This window comes from Alosa alosa, chromosome 7, assembly GCF_017589495.1.
Source record: "Alosa alosa isolate M-15738 ecotype Scorff River chromosome 7, AALO_Geno_1.1, whole genome shotgun sequence".
NCBI classification, from domain to species: domain Eukaryota; kingdom Metazoa; phylum Chordata; class Actinopteri; order Clupeiformes; family Clupeidae; genus Alosa; species Alosa alosa.
This window is the reverse complement of record NC_063195.1, coordinates 27328041-27345207: the sequence shown is the minus strand read 5'-3', so window position 1 is coordinate 27345207 and position 17167 is coordinate 27328041.

Here is a 17167-nt window from a genome sequence, read left to right as displayed (position 1 = left end):
TGGTTCCGGCCACCTCCAGCAACTGTCTGTCTCAGGCTTTAAGCATACAATCTGGCTCTTAAGACTACAGATCCTGTTCAACTGTTTCCTCTGCCCACAACTGTTTCAAAATAAAAGGCTCCACTACAATAATTCCCTATTAAATAATTTAACCATTTAAACTACCCAACAATTTAACTGTTCAACTATTCCAACTGTCAGTCATCATCAACTATGCCTCTAGCCTACTATATTAACCCTTAGAACCCTAAGCTGTTTTTAGGGCATTTTCACTACCTTTATTCATAAGGATTTATTCTGGTCATTGTAAGTGCCACACACACATATTATATATTGTTTTTTTCAGCAGAGTCTAGGCTATCCAGATCTGCCATCATTTCATGTATTAGTACTAGCATCATATTATAAAAATTCTTATATTTTTACCTGTATCTCACCACAGCAAGCTCATAGCTCTACATGCATTTCATGTGTGGTGTGTGTAGGGCAGACTGTCCTGAAACGGGCAATATAATTGCCATGTTGGAGGGATACTCTGGGGCTGAGCAATTTACAGAAATATGTGGTGTGTGATTTACGGAAATAAATGCCATTTTTTATTTAGCGATGAAAAATGACCATTCTGCGCCCATATCTGTGACATTTAACTGATCTGACCTGACTTGACCCAAATTTGCCTGTTAGCATGTGTGACTATGGTGTATGCACTCATGATGATTCTCAACTTTTTACTGCATTGCCATGAACAAAGTAAAGGCAAAGAATGTGTTTCTTTGTTGAACAAATTGGGATGCAATGTGAGCCTTGAATTGGATCTCAAAACCGGACTATGAACATGTTTTGCCATAGAGAAACACACGATAGCGTTGGATTATAAACATGCTTTGCCACAAAAACAGACAAAAACGTGGGATAAGTCCAGCTATATGCAGTTATTATTTTGCAGTCACTTCGTCTGTTTTATAACCCAGAAGGATGTATTTGGTATCAAATGATAGCTCTGTGTCTCCTCTTTCAACTAACATACGTGTTATATATATCCGATCACGGGTCCGCGAGTAATTACTCCGAGAGTAATGGGTGTGCAGCGTTGGTTTGTGTACATGACGTTAATATTTTGCAGTCACTTCGTCTGTTTTTATAAGCCAGAAAGATCGATATCCATGGTACCAATGGATAGCCCTGTTTCTCCTCTTTCATCTGATATGCTATATCTGTCCCCAACGCGCTACGGCTGTCGTGGCCGGTGATAGGATGCCTAAGGCGGGCTCATGGTCTCGCCAGGGTGCTTATAACAGTTGAAACCAGATTTCGCCCCCGCCTCACACGCATGCCGTGTCTAGGCAGGGACAGGTGGATTAGGACTGTTTCTTATTCACCAACAGCCTCTGGGCACACTGGGTGTCCCATTTGGGGCTGTTTATGTTTCACAGCAATGGACAAAGACATTTGCATGGAAGAGCGCCCTGTCGGGGACGGCATTTCATGGCCGTCTAGTCTTGAGGCGCGTTACTTGTTTTGTATGACGTCGCTTCAGAATGACGAGAATGATTGCTATTGGCCGCACCGGCTAATATATAGCCGAGCCGCTTCGCGCGAATAGAACCTTGACAGTACCTGTTAGAGGACTTCAGTGGCAATCACGTGATCAAGGAGTGTATTCCCATTGGTTAACGCCTTGTGTTCTCCTTCAGAGAACCATGGTTATATTCATAACCTTTACGTTCTGGCAGTAATCTGGCAGCTGCCTTATTATGAAGCTGGGCTGGGCTGGGCAGTTTGTGTCTGTGAAGGTGTGTACATGTAACGTTTGACCCATACATATATGTCTGATTTTCAAAAATGAGGTACCGTTGGAATCCTTGAATGAAGCCCAGTTCAATGCATAGCCAGCACCAGTTGTAAAGGTGATGTCTGCGATGTTCGCACTGTCCCATCTTTTTTTAAAGCCAATCCATGTCAAACAGATCTTTGTAGATCCACAGTAGACCATGTACATGACCTATATACACATGGTTTGGCTTTAACCCTAGCAACCAGCATAGCAACTGCATTATTTAGCATAGCAACCACCATATATACCCTAGCAACACCCTAGCAACCATCTTAATTACCCTAGCAACAACCTAGCAACCACCACTATAATGTCAACCTAGCAACTACCATAGCAACCAACATGATTACCCTAGCAACCACCATAGCAACCATGTTATTCTGCTTAGCAACTACCATTTATACCCTAACAACACCCTAGCAACCATCCTAATTACCTTAGCAACACCCTAGCAACCACCACTATAATGTGACCTTTAGCAACCACCATAGGACCATCATGATTACCCTGGCAACCAGCATAGCAACCACCCTAATTACCCTAGTAACAACCTAGCAACCACCTCTATAATGTCAACTTAGCAACTACCATAGCAACCAACATGATTACCCTAGCAACCAGCATAGCAACCGTGTTATTCTGCTTAGCAACCACCATAAATACCCTAGCAACGCCCTAGCAACCATCCTAATTACCTTAGCAACACCCTAGCAACTACCACTATAATGTGACCTTTAGCAACCACCATAGGACCATCGTGATTACCCTAGCAACCACCACAACAACCACTTTATTTATGCGTTTTGGCTTATTGGATGTTGCGTTAATGCAGATAACTTTTGATCCGTCTGCACGATTTTCAATGTTGCAATCCTTTTGGCGACCTGCACCTGATCAAGCCCACTCTAACAGTTCCTCGGATATGCAATTCTAGTTATTTATTATTATTATTATTATTATTATAATAGAGTACCGAAGTGTGACATTCCATCTCCATGACGGCAGTGTCACTGGATCTAAACAAACTTTTGAAGTGGCTTAAATAGCATTGAATGTAGACATGTGGCATCATTTCTAGCTAATAAATTGTTTTAAATGTAGGCTATAGACATTTTCAGATGATGCCTTGATTGTGCATGCAATCTAGCCTTGAGATTCCAAACCCAAATTCAAAGGATTACAAATTCAAATTGTGCTGCCACGAGAACTCTGGATTTCCATGGTACATGTAATCAGAATTGAAGGCTAAAAATTGCCTAGGCAGGGGCCGCTGAGGCGCAGCAGGCTACAGCACCCGTACCATATACGGGTCCGAGTGCCCACGGGGACCCAGGTTTGAATCAGACCTGTGGTCATTTCCCGATTCCCACCACATCTCTCTCTCCCACTTGCTTCCTGTCACTGTCCACTGTCCTGTCCAAATAAAGGCAAAAAGCCCAAAAAATATACTTAAAAAAATATATTGCCTAGGCGTACTAATTCGAAGATGGGCTTATAATTTGTACAGAACGTTCCATTTTAATCGGTTTCATTCTTTTCCACTTCTTTGACATTAATTGTCATAAAACTCATGTTTTTCTTTCAAACACAATGTTATTATGTTGAACTGACATATTACAGCAATGAATTTATCCAACAGAATCATGTCAGATCATGAACGCGTTAGGTATTGAGCATTCATAAAGTATCAGTGGTTCCATGACACATGTCTTCAATCTCAATGAATCCTTCTGAATACATATTCAGCGTGTTTCATTTTAAGACTTCATCTTGAAGTCTTTAATATCGCTCATATCTTCCTTTAACATTGATGTTGCAATACTAAGTACATCTGCATGTCTACTCTCAGTACATGCCACCTGTATAACACAATCACGTTGAAATTACATGAATATTTCATGTAAGCCTAATCAATTTCATTGGATTTACTTGATCAAATTGGTTTATCACAACATGAATCAATTTTGTAAGCCGAAAGAGAAATCCTGGACTAATTCTAGATATTTCATTCATATGCAACTGATGTACATGATAAATTCAAGTAAATCCAGCGATTTATTTTTTTCAGTGCACACATGGTAATATTAGGGCTGGCAAAATAACATTAATTTCATCAACCAATAAATGTCTCATAAAATATATAAACATTATTAATACTAATGCAACTTGTTCTTGTTCTATCTTGAAAATTGTTCTTTGTTCTATTTGAGCATAAAGAAGACATCTCACAGCAACAATAGAGAGCTGAAACTGTACATGTATGCACAACACACATGCTGACATAGGAATTTCTAATATTATTAAAACATTAAGTGGTAAAATGCTCCTAAAAGACATCATGAATATAGATGAATATTGAATAGATAAACACCTACCTTGTCATGAAGAGGCATCTGCTATTAACAAGTGACAGAACAAAATGTGTTAATGCGCAAAAGAAATGCTGATATCATGCTTGATTTTAACAGGGGGCGTACTGGCTGACAACTTCCTCAGGGTGGTCACTCTTGTGGCTTGTGGCTGGAGTGGGCTGATGCGCTGAGGGCCTTGACTTGATCTCCAGTTTGTTATGAGTGTTTGTCCTTCAGGGGTCCTGGTTAGGTACAGAGAGATACACTCCAGGGCAGAGTTGTCACAGGTTGACCCAGTCCCGTTTGCCTAATTAGCAGAGACATCAGGGCTTTACTCTGTGCGGTGTATTACTTTTGATGGTGTTTACTGTGTGTGTGAACATATTTGCACCCTGAATTGTAGTGGTTATTCACTGTGAGTGTACTAGTGGGTTTTATTGTTGCCATTAGTTTTTCTGCCCTACTTGACTCTTTTTAGACATCTGCTCATGGACAAACCTGGCAACCCACTTCCTACCATGCCCATATTTGGACTGTGTCTCCTCCCCTGCTACTGTGACTTAACCGTTCCATTAGAACTTATGCTCCACCTCTTTGCCCATATTTGGACAATACTTCCCGTCATTGACTGAGTAGACGAGAATATTGCCTCTGCCTTAGTGCTCATGGTTGCAATAGAGCATCACAGTCCCGCCCACAGGAGTTTCCGGAAGTAAGAATTCAATGCAATTTCTCCATTGACAATTCGGGTATAAGGCATAAAAACTTAACTGCACATGGTAGACTCAAAACCAGCTACGGCTGTACTAAGCGATTGTGTATGCTCATATAGATGCCAAAAGTTCACGGGGCACTAACCTCGTTTTGAGATAAATGTCTTTTATTTGCAATGTCTTGGATAAGTACTTCATTACCCACAATCCTGAACAATCCCACAATCCCACAGTGATGCCTCTGATTGGTGGAAAGGCTGTTAAGGTCATAGGATAAAGTTTCAAACTATGAATATCAGCGAAAATTATTGACAAAGATGGCAGAGTCTTTTACTGCCTATGGCGAAAATCTTAATGTGAATAAAAACTTTCTAGACGAACATTGGTACTTGTATCAACAAGGATTGTGGTTTATATATATCACACAAACTTAGTCAGGGCCAATACACCATCAAATAGAACACTGTAAATGCTAGTTTGAACACTTAAAGGCCGTGTTGCAGGGTTCATTTTCCAACGAATTTGCACAATTTGCTTGTTGGTAATAAACATTTAAACTGTTATCCATTGTATTTGATGTTGTTGGGCATCACAAAACGGAATATAATGCGAAAAAGCAGGTACTGTTTCACAGCGTTTGAAGTGATTCTCCTTTCCCCCACAATGCATTGCATTACGTCACCTTGGGGAGGCTACAGACCAAAGCCCACCTTGAGACCCTTGAGAGTAACGAGAGAGGAGTAAAGAGAGACGAGTAAGGGATTGTTCAGCAGTAGATAGCGCAGATTATAGATAAATAGATAGGCTATAGATAGCCTAGATATGTATATAGACAGGTAGATAGATAGTAGTGGTGTGCGATACTGTAAAATTTGGTTTCGATCCGATATCAATTAAATATAGGGCCAGTATTGCCGATACCGATACTGATATTTGTAACTAAAAGCAGTTTATATACTTTTATGTAGGGGCCGAACAGTGTGTTATGATTTATGACGTGAATAAAACATCAATATGCTAATGATTTTATGATTTCCACTGTTAATAATTTACAAACATTTCAGCAAACATTGCAAAGCAGGCATGCAAGATGTGAAAGGAATGGTTTGCTTGGCTGTAGGCTAGCCCTTGGTGAAACAGGAACAATGCATTTTGAACAAATTGAGAGATTGGAAGTGAACTGAAATTAAAGTATCGATCCCATCACGCTGGTATCGATCCGATACCAATACCAATGTTGGTATCGATACTATCGATATTTGGATCGATATGCCCACCCCTAATAGATAGCTAGATAGATCATGTCATATGCTGATCACGGGGGAGCTCCTCGACCAGCGGCCAAAATGCACTCGCTTCCCTAGTTACTGCAGCTCTCCACCACAGTTTCCATCGGGACGGCATAGCCCACACAAGCACCTGCAAAACTGCGACTTGCCCATATCATCTCCCTCTTTGGTAAGCCGTACCCTGACGATGTCAATGGCAATCAATCATGAGCAGTAGTTATCGAAAATATTCATGCTGAAGACACGACCAGCCTAATCGGTGGCGGCTAGAAGCTAAGTTTGCAACAACTGGGGTGGCTCACAGGTGGGACTAAAAAGTTAGCCCATAGCTAGCTATCATGATGCTTTATGTTCTGATCTTCTGACTAAGTTTGCCCGGTAGCCTACTTATCTGAACTAACGACATGATCACCATCACTAAAATGTTGACTTTCACTCGGTGCTGTTCACTGACAGTAACAAAAAAAGTGTCGTAACGTTATAAACATAATGCATTGAACTAAAATAGGTGCATTATGTAGCCTCATAACGAGGCCTCTCAAATTTAGAAAATTGCATTAAACTAAAATCGGAAGACATTGTTATCTTTATTAGACCATAGGGTCATTGTCATATAAATGCTGTAACGAAATTCGAAGTGTAAATATACAAACTTTATGTTGAAAGTGTAACCGCGACCGTTTCCCATAGGAATGAATATAAAACATACCCTCCAAAACGAGACCTCCCGAAATTCAGAAAAAAAATACTAAATTGATATCAGGCACCGTTATTACCATTGGTAGATCATAGGGTAGCTGTGATATAAATGCTGTGACGAAATTCGAAGTGTAAATATACAAACTTTATGTTGAAAGTGTAACCGCGATGTCCATTGAAATGCATTGAAATGAATGAAGCGCAGATCATGTAGTCCCCAAAGTGACATCACCGAATTGCGTAAAAAAACCCCGCTAATGCTAAAAACAACAAAAACTGGCATTTAACACCATTTGGAGACAGTTTTTAAAATAATATACATATATTGAGTGCTTTATGTACCCATTAAAATCAACAGTGGTGGTTAACCTGCAACACAGGCTTTAACTTTTCAGGTAGCCGATAGGCTAGCTAATCATTAGCCTTTCAGACATTAGAATGTCATAATGCTGCTAACATTAGCCTACATGCTGCAGCACAGGTATGAAATATATTATGTTTTAGTGACCTTGTTGTTTCTATGAACATGAATTGTTGTTTGTATGAAACATCAACTTAGCCGAGGCATAAAAAGCTCTGTATATCCCCATTAAGTACTTAAACCTTTGAACTAGCTAGCTAGCTGGTAGCACAAGCTGGATGCTACCACCGGCTAGACACTGCAGTAAAATGGTTAGCAAACCGTCCATGCCCCCGTGAATATTTCACTGTTTCAATGACGAAATCAGGAGTGTCCAAAGTAGGGCTGAACGATTTATTGCATTTGCGATAATATCGCGATATGATGAAACACGATTTTCAAACCGCAAAGGCTGTGATTTGTAATATGTGACGTCACCAAAGCGCATTTATACTTGCGCTTGCCGACGCGCCACCGACTCTTCTCACGACCACTGAAGAAGCAAAAAACGTAAACAAGAGGACCAGCTAACAGTGTCAAGAAAGGTCTGATCAGTAGAGCTACTTTGGTTAAAAATAAACCTCTTCATTACCTTTTGCTCGAACCTGCCATGTCCCTGGTTCTAGTTCATAATTCCCCTGTGCTGCTACTCTGGCTGGTAACTTCGTTCACTTGTCCAGCTGACGATTAAAACTCCACGACTGTTTAGGCTGCACAGCAGCCATTCACCTGTGCACTGGGGACTTTGTTTACTGGAGTACAGTGACAGTGGGGGCATTTGCAATATCCAAGGGGGGTTGGCGGCACAAACATTTCATCTCACAGATTGATGCATAATGTTATCCGCAAGTAGCCTAGTTGACACAGCTAACCACCAAAAACCCAGCTGTTCTAACATTAGCTTATCAGCTAAGGCTCTAGGCTACATACATGCTGCTAACTGCTGATAACTTTACCTGTTTAAAGAGTTTTGTCTCCGCGATTGGCTTTGTTGTGATATGAACAAACTAGTTAATTTGCATGCATGCATTAAGGCCGCGGTGTTGATGATGCTAACCTTTAGTTAACACCGAAGGCGAACAGTCTTCGGCCGCATTTATTTGCGCTACAACAATCTACAGTAGTTTGTTCCGATTCACGTGCAAGTAGCCTACAGAGGAGAGGAGCGGGTTTGTGTGTGTGTGTGTGTGTGTGTGTGTGTGTGTGCGCGCGTGTATGGAGAGCACAGGACAAGGAGAAGCCGTGTCAGTGCCACTACATGTAGACCTATTTGTTAACTAACGAAAGATCGAAGGTCATATCTACATGAAATAGAAACACAATAGAAACGAATCAGAATCATTAAATGTTTACAAGGCTGGAAGTTCAACAAATATAGGTCTACTAATGTGATTAAAATAGTTAAATAAAAACATATTTCATTCATCAATCTTATTCAATGACCTAATGCCATCATAACATAGGCCTGGGCTCCAGGAAAGAACAGTTTATGTTTAACTTATCTAATTTTGTGTTGGTCATACTATAGAATAATATATTGCTTGTCTATGTTGAATAAGACAGAAGATAAAGAGCTTAAAAATAATCGCATCGCAATCGCAATATTGGTGAGAAAAATCGCAATTAGATTTTTTTCCAAAATCGTTCACCCCTAGTCCAAAGGGGTGAAAACCACTTTAAATCGGGTCACATTATTGACTGTTGTGTGTCGAGGGTCAGCTTGTGGGTTTTGTAAGGGCCAGCATGAGGGACAAGACCTATCAAACCTACGAAGTTGTGTGGTGAGTTTTGCAGGGAGGTTGGTAATGCTAGTTAACATTAGCTAGGCTACTGTAGCCTTCATACTGTACGAGCCATATCATCAATCATTAACCTAGAAATACTTCTTCGTACATTTAATGAACATTTTGTGTAATAATTCACAGCAAGTTAATAAACTGAATATGGTGGTCCAAGAGCAGACCATGCACCGGTCCATGCATCAGGATAGCAGTCAGATACGAAGCACTGTACAATGTTGCTAACGTTAACCGCTTTCACACACACACACACGATATAAAATATGCGATGGTAAATATAACATTCAATACCAAAACACTATTATTTACACGATTACTCTTGAAATAACTGCTATTAACTATATAAAAATCATTGTTTGGAGGAAAGGGTTCGCGTGCTGTCGCAGGTTGGAAATGATTGCGCTGGTTCGTGCTGCTTATATATTTTTTCAGTGAGTAGCGGGTGGTTTATGGGATGAGTAGTTCCTTCATTTCGAAATGAAAATATGTACACAGTCTTGTACCTTTGACTTTTTTTGGACTTTCTCTTCGTTTTTTTCACTCGAAATGATATGTTGTATGCTTATGAGTTACGCCGTAGCTGATTAGCCTAAGACATGCTCTAAAACTCTTTAGATACAGATTTTTCCAAAACGTCAATGGGAGAAATTAATGTGAAATTTACTTCCGGAAATTAAGCTCTCTCGGAGGAGGGGCGGGACTGTGATGCTCTATTAGCAACTAATTGTCTAACGACTGGCCACGCCCTGGTTGAAGGATATAAAAGCCGGTTTTTGTGAGGAGAAAGGGGCTGCCAGATTGAGAGCACCACTTGCCCTGCTGCCATCACCCTGCTGTCATTGTGTTCAACGCACTCTACTGCTCTGCAAAGGGCAGTAATTGTTTTACTGCTTTGGCGTGAGTGTTATTGTTGTCACTTGTGCTCCCCAGCTGGGACCTGGGTCATTGATTATTCAAACGTTGGCCACTAGGTGACTAGGTGATTTTACTGGCGTAGTTGGGCAGGATTCCAGCAGCAGAACACAACAGCCATGTCTGACCCTTCCGGTAGTGCAGCTAACCAAGAGGCAGAAGGAAATAGCCGGTGAGTAGCCCATTTGTTGGTACCATGGTTTATGGGGGGGCGTGGATACCCTTTTCTGTGGGGAGAGGGGGAAATTTAGCTCGTGTACAGTAGGTCTCAGGTAGAAGCTTTGCTGAGGGCCCAAGGGTTAACTACACAACAAGGGGTGGATTTTCTGTTGGCAGTTCTAGATGGGGAGGCAAAGCGCCAGGCACCGTTATTCAAGGCAGAGAAGAAGGCCAATACTAAGGCACTTCTGGATGCCCTACAGAAGAAGTATGATGATGAAGGAAGTCGAGCCCAGCAGCGGTCCAGGTTCTTCAGCTGCTGGCAAGGTCAGGATGAGGGAGTGGAGTCCTTTAACTTGAAATTACAGGAACTCTACTTCGACTTCTACTTTGGAGAATGTCCTCATGTTGAGGTAGAGGCAAATGGAAAAATGATGTGTCCTTGACACCGGCTACCAAGTCACCCTGGTGAAGCCCTAATCTCTCTGTTAATCTCTAGGCATGAGCACCTGACAGGGGGGGTGTTATATCCGTGATATTATAATAATGAAGAAACGGCGCTACATATTACAAAATATAAGTCACAAACGCTGAACTTATTTGTTAATACAGAACTACTGCCGTTTTATAGTTAGCTCTGCCATGTTTGATACTTTTTTCAAGTTCATTTTCAAGCAACATAGGCCTACGTCTCAACTGGTGTCACGTTGCTTGGCAACGGTAAATGAAAAGGCTAAAGATTAGAGCTATTTGTGTGGGTGGAGTATGAACAAACAAAAATTTAAATAAACGATAGAAAACACAATTTTGTATCTTAAAACTAATATTGTACTAATATGACACTCGTGGTCGTGGGGATGGTAAAGGATATCCCCACGGCTGTAATTGCCTTGGGTACTTGGCCTTCGGCCTCGTAGCTACCTACGGCCGAATTATAGCCATGGCGGTATACTTTACCATCCCCACTCCCACTCGTGTATCATATTGCTTAAACACAGACCGAAACTGTTTCTCCTTTAACTCAGTGCACTAATAACTTAATTGCTCACATTTCACAATGCATGCATGTGCTTTTTTCAGCCCTGCTTGCATATTCAACTCTTTGCACTCTTGGTTTGAACCACACTGATGTTCCTGTTGCCTCACACAGAGAAGTTTTTTTTTCTGTGCTACTGGTCTTTTCTCCCCTTCTTATCTTTGATTGGCTATTTATTTTAGACCACGTATGTGACCAACATGATTTCCCCTATGCTGCTAAGAAGTGTGGAACTGCTAGAGACTTCTGTTCCAGTTTTAAATATAGAACAATGATTGCAACCACATTTTGCAGAATGTCTTGAGAAGTGAGCGGGCCCTAAGTGTGATCTCATTTGCCTGGTTACTGACTTACAGTAAATATGTACACTATCTACAGCTATAAATCAACTTTACTGACTTAACAGTAAAGATGTGCACACTGTTTACAACTATATAAATAAACTTTACTGATTTACTTACAATGACCTTGGAATGTACTGGCAGAACTGAAGATGAGTAAGAAATGCTTTATAAGAAACTCACCTTTTGGACAATCTCACACTGAAAAAGAAATGAGAAAAATAATTTATTTTGTGGGAAAACAATTCTTCATCAAGAAAATCACATACCACAATTATTTCCACCCATAAAAATTGGATGAACAAAATGCAACTGAAGCATTCTTTCTATTTATATTTACCTTCCTTATGTCACAACCACCTGGCTCAAAGTAGCTGTGACATTGAATAGGAGACCACACTGTAGCGATATGTTCAATAATATACATTTATTTTGACATTAAAAAATAGTCAGTATAGTGTATGAAAAAGGATGGTGTAATGCAAAGTATGTCTAGGGGTGATCCAACAAAAGTGTAAAACGCAACGTCAGTGTGAGGAGCAATGGCCTGAGGCTCTCCCCAGCGGAGCAGCCACGGAGTCACCAGGAACCAGGCCAGAGCGTCAGAGCAGAGAGCAGAGGGCGTCCATTACCCATGAGGTCTTCTTTATAGGACCACCCATTACTTCCAGCACCAATGGGCACACTCCATGATCTGCAGATTGATAAGGCAGCACAGACCAAAGGGACAGAGCCCCAACAGGCATTAGAAAAGATGTGGTACTGGGAATGACCAGCAGGGCCGTAACATTCCCCCTCCCTTAAAACAGAGACCCAACTAAATGTACTAAATAAACTCTAATGTCCTGAACCCTAAATCGACCCAACTATGCTACATGGCACAACTGTCCAACATAGTTACTCTACTGTACATCACGGTCATGCACAACAATAATTCTAAAACTAATTCCTTTATTTCAAAAACCATTAAAAAAAACATCTTTACAATAGCCCATTAATTTCATGACTGGCATAATATTCTAAAAGGCATAACAATTTACCATAACAATAGTAATTGGCATAATTCTGATTTAATCTTCTCATGGCCACAAACCCACTTTCACCACAATGTGCAGACCACCACCAAACAATCAATCCACAGGTCTTACGGACTGTTGCTAGATGTCCCATCACACCAACCACCACCAAATTAAATGTTAAATCTCAACCCCCAACCTCTACTCCTGCTCCACCGGCAATACAGGTACCTTGGAAAGCATATTTAAGGAACAGACAACAGGAGAAAAGGAATAAGAGAAACAGAGGACAAAGAGACAGAACATCACTCAGTGATCCAGGAGCGAGACAATGCATCTGCGATAACATTGTCCACACCCCTGATGTGATGAATTTCCAAATGGTAGGGCTGTAAAAATAAAGCCCACCGCATAAGTCTCTGATTGGGATTCTGTAGGGTGTGCAGGTACGTAAGGGGGTTATGGTCAGAATAGTGTTGCACGGTGTATCGATACTAAAAGGGCATCACGATGCCTTCACGCAAAAAACGATACGATTTCCGACGTTTTTAGAATCGATACTTTATTAAAATTAACTTTCTGTGTCTGCGTGAACTGCTGCTTTCACTGCTCCTTGCACGCATCTAGGCAAGTGGGAGTGTCAAGCAGGCAGCTCTGAGTGAGTGAGTGCGCAGCCAACGTCAACATAAAGTAGTTCTTTGCCGACCGTCCTCGGCCTTGTGGATAAAACAAAAGGTGAAGTGAAATCTGCAACTATTGCGGATACATCACGAATAGTGAAGGCAAGCCATCAGGTACACAGAGGCCCGTTTGTGAAATATGTTTCAAAGTCATTTAAAAGCAGTAGGCTACGCATGGAACTTGGCTAAACACCTCGCAGACATATCCCAACATTTTTGTTTAAAGAACGACAGGTTAACAAATATGCTATAGAAAACACAACTACATGGTTAGTGGCAAGTTCTTCTCTTCTGTTTTAGTCTAGCTTAAGTGAAACGAGTAGGCTATGGTTCTCTGGGATAAAGCGAACCTTCCTTCATCAATGAATTTTGACGAGACATAACGAGCTGTAATCATAGGGTGCTAACGTGATGAAAGCGCAATGTTCACGCCAGAATAACATTACCAACTTGTAAATAATCTATATCATGTTCGGTCAGTACTACTGGTAATATTAGTCATGGCATGTAGACTGCAATTTGTTCAATAAGTATTGCCCAGATGTAGGATAGGCTACCCGAAATGCGCTAATTAAAGCCCACAGCATCAAAGCGTGTTGAGTCCTAATAATAATAGCGGGTTATTGTTACGTGGTAGCAAATCATGTTATCAAAGAAATAGACGTAGGCTAATGTAGGAATGCACACAGACATATTGCAACAGGTAATGGTGTAGGCCTATCTGACGAAGACCTGAGTGGTTGGAGCGTCGTACTTGTACACTGGGCGCAAAGAGGACTATCCTCACTTTTTTCCCTTTGCAACTGCCAAAGAAATCTCATGAACACGGGAAGGCCTAGGGAAGCCTATACTGTACATTAGATGGCCTAAAGATTAGGCCCCTCTGCATAGCATTCAGAGATTTGCATGCAGTAATTTCAACACTGACCTTGATCTAGCCTAGTTTGGCTATTTAAAGCTACTTTATTGGCAAAACACTATATACACTATACTATACTACTACTATACACTATAACAAAAAATAAAGGACTTAATCACACAAAGTAGGCCTACTATTTTTCTGACTATAAAAATAATAATTATGTAGGAAGTTTAGAACCCAGAATTGACCTGCACACTACAAAAGTGCACCGAATTCAACACAAATGACTCAATACACTTGGAGGAGGTATGAGTCCTTTCTTTTCCAGATATCAGGATTTCGCCGTAGTATCGTTTCAGTATCGAGCATTGTGATATTTATGGCAGGTATCGTATCGAAGTCATAATTTTGGTATCGTGACAACACTAGGTCAGAATAGACCACCAAGGGCTGTGTGCCTCCCCCCAAATAAACATCAAAATGCCCTAAAGCCCAAATGAGGGCTAAAGCCTCTTTCTCTATGGTGGAATAGTTTGCTTGGTGCTTATTAAACTTCTTGGAGAAGTAACAAACCGGACGCTGGATGTCACCGTCATCAGCCTGCAGAAGCACTGCCCCAGCACCTACCTGGCTGGCATCCACCTGAAGCTGGAATGGCCTATCCAGCCGGGGGGCTGCCAGCACAGGTGCAGTGCTGAGGAGTGACTTGATGTTATCAAACGAGTGTTTGCATTCTACAGTCCAAACAAATTTCACCCCTCCCTTCAGGAGATTTGTGAGCGGACAAACCACAGAAGTTTCGGTAGTAACCGACCATTCCCAAAAACCGCTGAAGCTCTTTCTTAGTAGTGGGCGGGGGGTACTGGTCGATGGCTAAGACCTTCGCCCGCACTGGACGAACCTGCCCCTGACCCACTACTTTACCCAGGTAAACCACAGTGGCGCGCGCAAATTCACACTTAGCCAAATTTACTGTTAACTTAGCAGCTACCAAACGCTCAAAAAGTGCTCGTATACGGGCTAGGTGTTCCGGCCAGGTGTTGCTCGCTACCACAGCATCATCCAGATAAACCGCACACCCCTCTAGACCTGCAATAACCCGATTCATCAGTCTCTGGAATGTTGCGAGTGCGTTCCATAATCCGAAACTCATGACACGGTACAAGGGGGTGATGAATACCTTACTTGGTAGTAGCCCTTTAACAGATCAAACTTGCTAACGTAACGCGCGGCACCCACCTGATCTACGCAGTCATCCATCCTGGGAAGCGGGAACGAATCTGGCTTAGTTAGCTTGTTTAACTTGCGATAATCTGTGCAGAAACGGAAGGTTTTGTCTGGCTTAGCCACAAGCAAACAAGGTGACGCCCAGCTGGAGTGGGAGGGCTCAGCCAAGCCATTATCTAACAGATACTGCACCTCAGCATCCAGCACTTTATGTTTCTCAGGCCCTACACGATAAAAACGCTGGCGAACAGGCAAAGCATCACCAACATCTATATCATGCTCAATGAGATCCGTACATGTGAGCGTGTCTGAAAATAAAACAGGGAAAGTCAAAATCAGAGCCTTGAGCTCATCAGCTTGTTCTATTGGAAGATGGCCTATTAAAGTATCCAAGTTAGCCAACATTGCAGAATTCTTAAGCCTTGGTTGCAACACAGTCATCAGGGCCAAATTCATCAACCTCTGCTGCCACCAAAGGTTGACTAGAGGGCCCAGTGTCAATAACAGCCACTGCAACAGGTGACACCTCCCCACCTCCTTGACAAGGACTAGGGTCTCGCGAATAGTAAGGCTTTAGCAAATTAATGTGGCACAATTGCTTAGATCGCTTTCTATCAGGAGTATCTAACAGATAGTCATAGTCAGACAGCCGCCGAGCAACAGTGTAAGGGCCGGCAAATTTAGCACAGAGCGGTAACCTAGGTACTGGCAACAAAGCCAGGATTTGATCACCAGGACTAAATGCACGTTCTACAGCCCTGCGGTCAAACACTCTCTTCATACCCTGTTGGGCCTTGGTAAGATTGTCACTGGCCATTTTCCAGGCCAGCAGCAACCTACGACGAAATCCATTGACGTAATCAATCACATTCACAGGGGCCTTAGCCTCCTCTAACCCATCCTTTATCAGAGACAAAGGACCACAGACCTGATGGCCAAAGACAAAGTTATTAGGGCTGAAAGCTACGCTGTCTTGCACCACTTCACGTGCTGCCAAGAGCAGCCATGGAATACCCTCTTCCCAATCCCTGTTCAAATTGATACAGTAGGCGCGCAGAAGGGACTTCAAAGTACTGTGGAAACATTCCAAAGCACCTTGACTCTGGGGGTGGTACGCACTACTTAGCTGTTGTCTAACATTTAACAGTTTTAGGATGTTACGAAACATTTTTGATGTGAAGTTGGTCCCCCTGTCACTTTGAATCACACGTGGTATGCCAAATGTGGAAATGAACTGTGTAAGTGCTTTTACTACAGCTCGAGTAGTAATGCTTCGCAGCGGATAAGCTGCCGGGTAGCGAGTATCCTGGCACATAACAGTCAACAAGTAAGCACACCCAGACTTGGAAGGTGGCAGAGGGCCCACACAATCAGTAATGAGGTGCTCAAAGGGCTTTCCTGCCAGCTGACAAATATGACACGTTTTTATAAACTGGGCAATGTCTCGCTTAATACCCGGCCAAAAAAAAATGCTGGAACAGCCGCAAATGTGTCTTGCGAACACCAAAATGTCCTGCCACATCACCATGAGCTGTCTGAAAGATCACATTACGAAATGGTTTTGGCACCACAATTTGAATGACTGGATCCCTAACCTCGCCATTGAACTGAGACCATTTTCGCACCAACAGGTTGTCAACTACAAAATATCCATTTGCTGCACTTCTCATATCTTCTTCTGTCAAAGCAACAGTCAAAAGGCCTACCAATTCCTCATCTTCCTTCTGTGCAGCCACAACCTTCTCACGGGCTAGAGTAGGTGGTAACAGAGGCAAATTTAAATCAGCACAGTCTTTCACAGACTCCATTTCCTGTTCCTCTCCTTGGGTATGACTCCTAGCACGAGTCA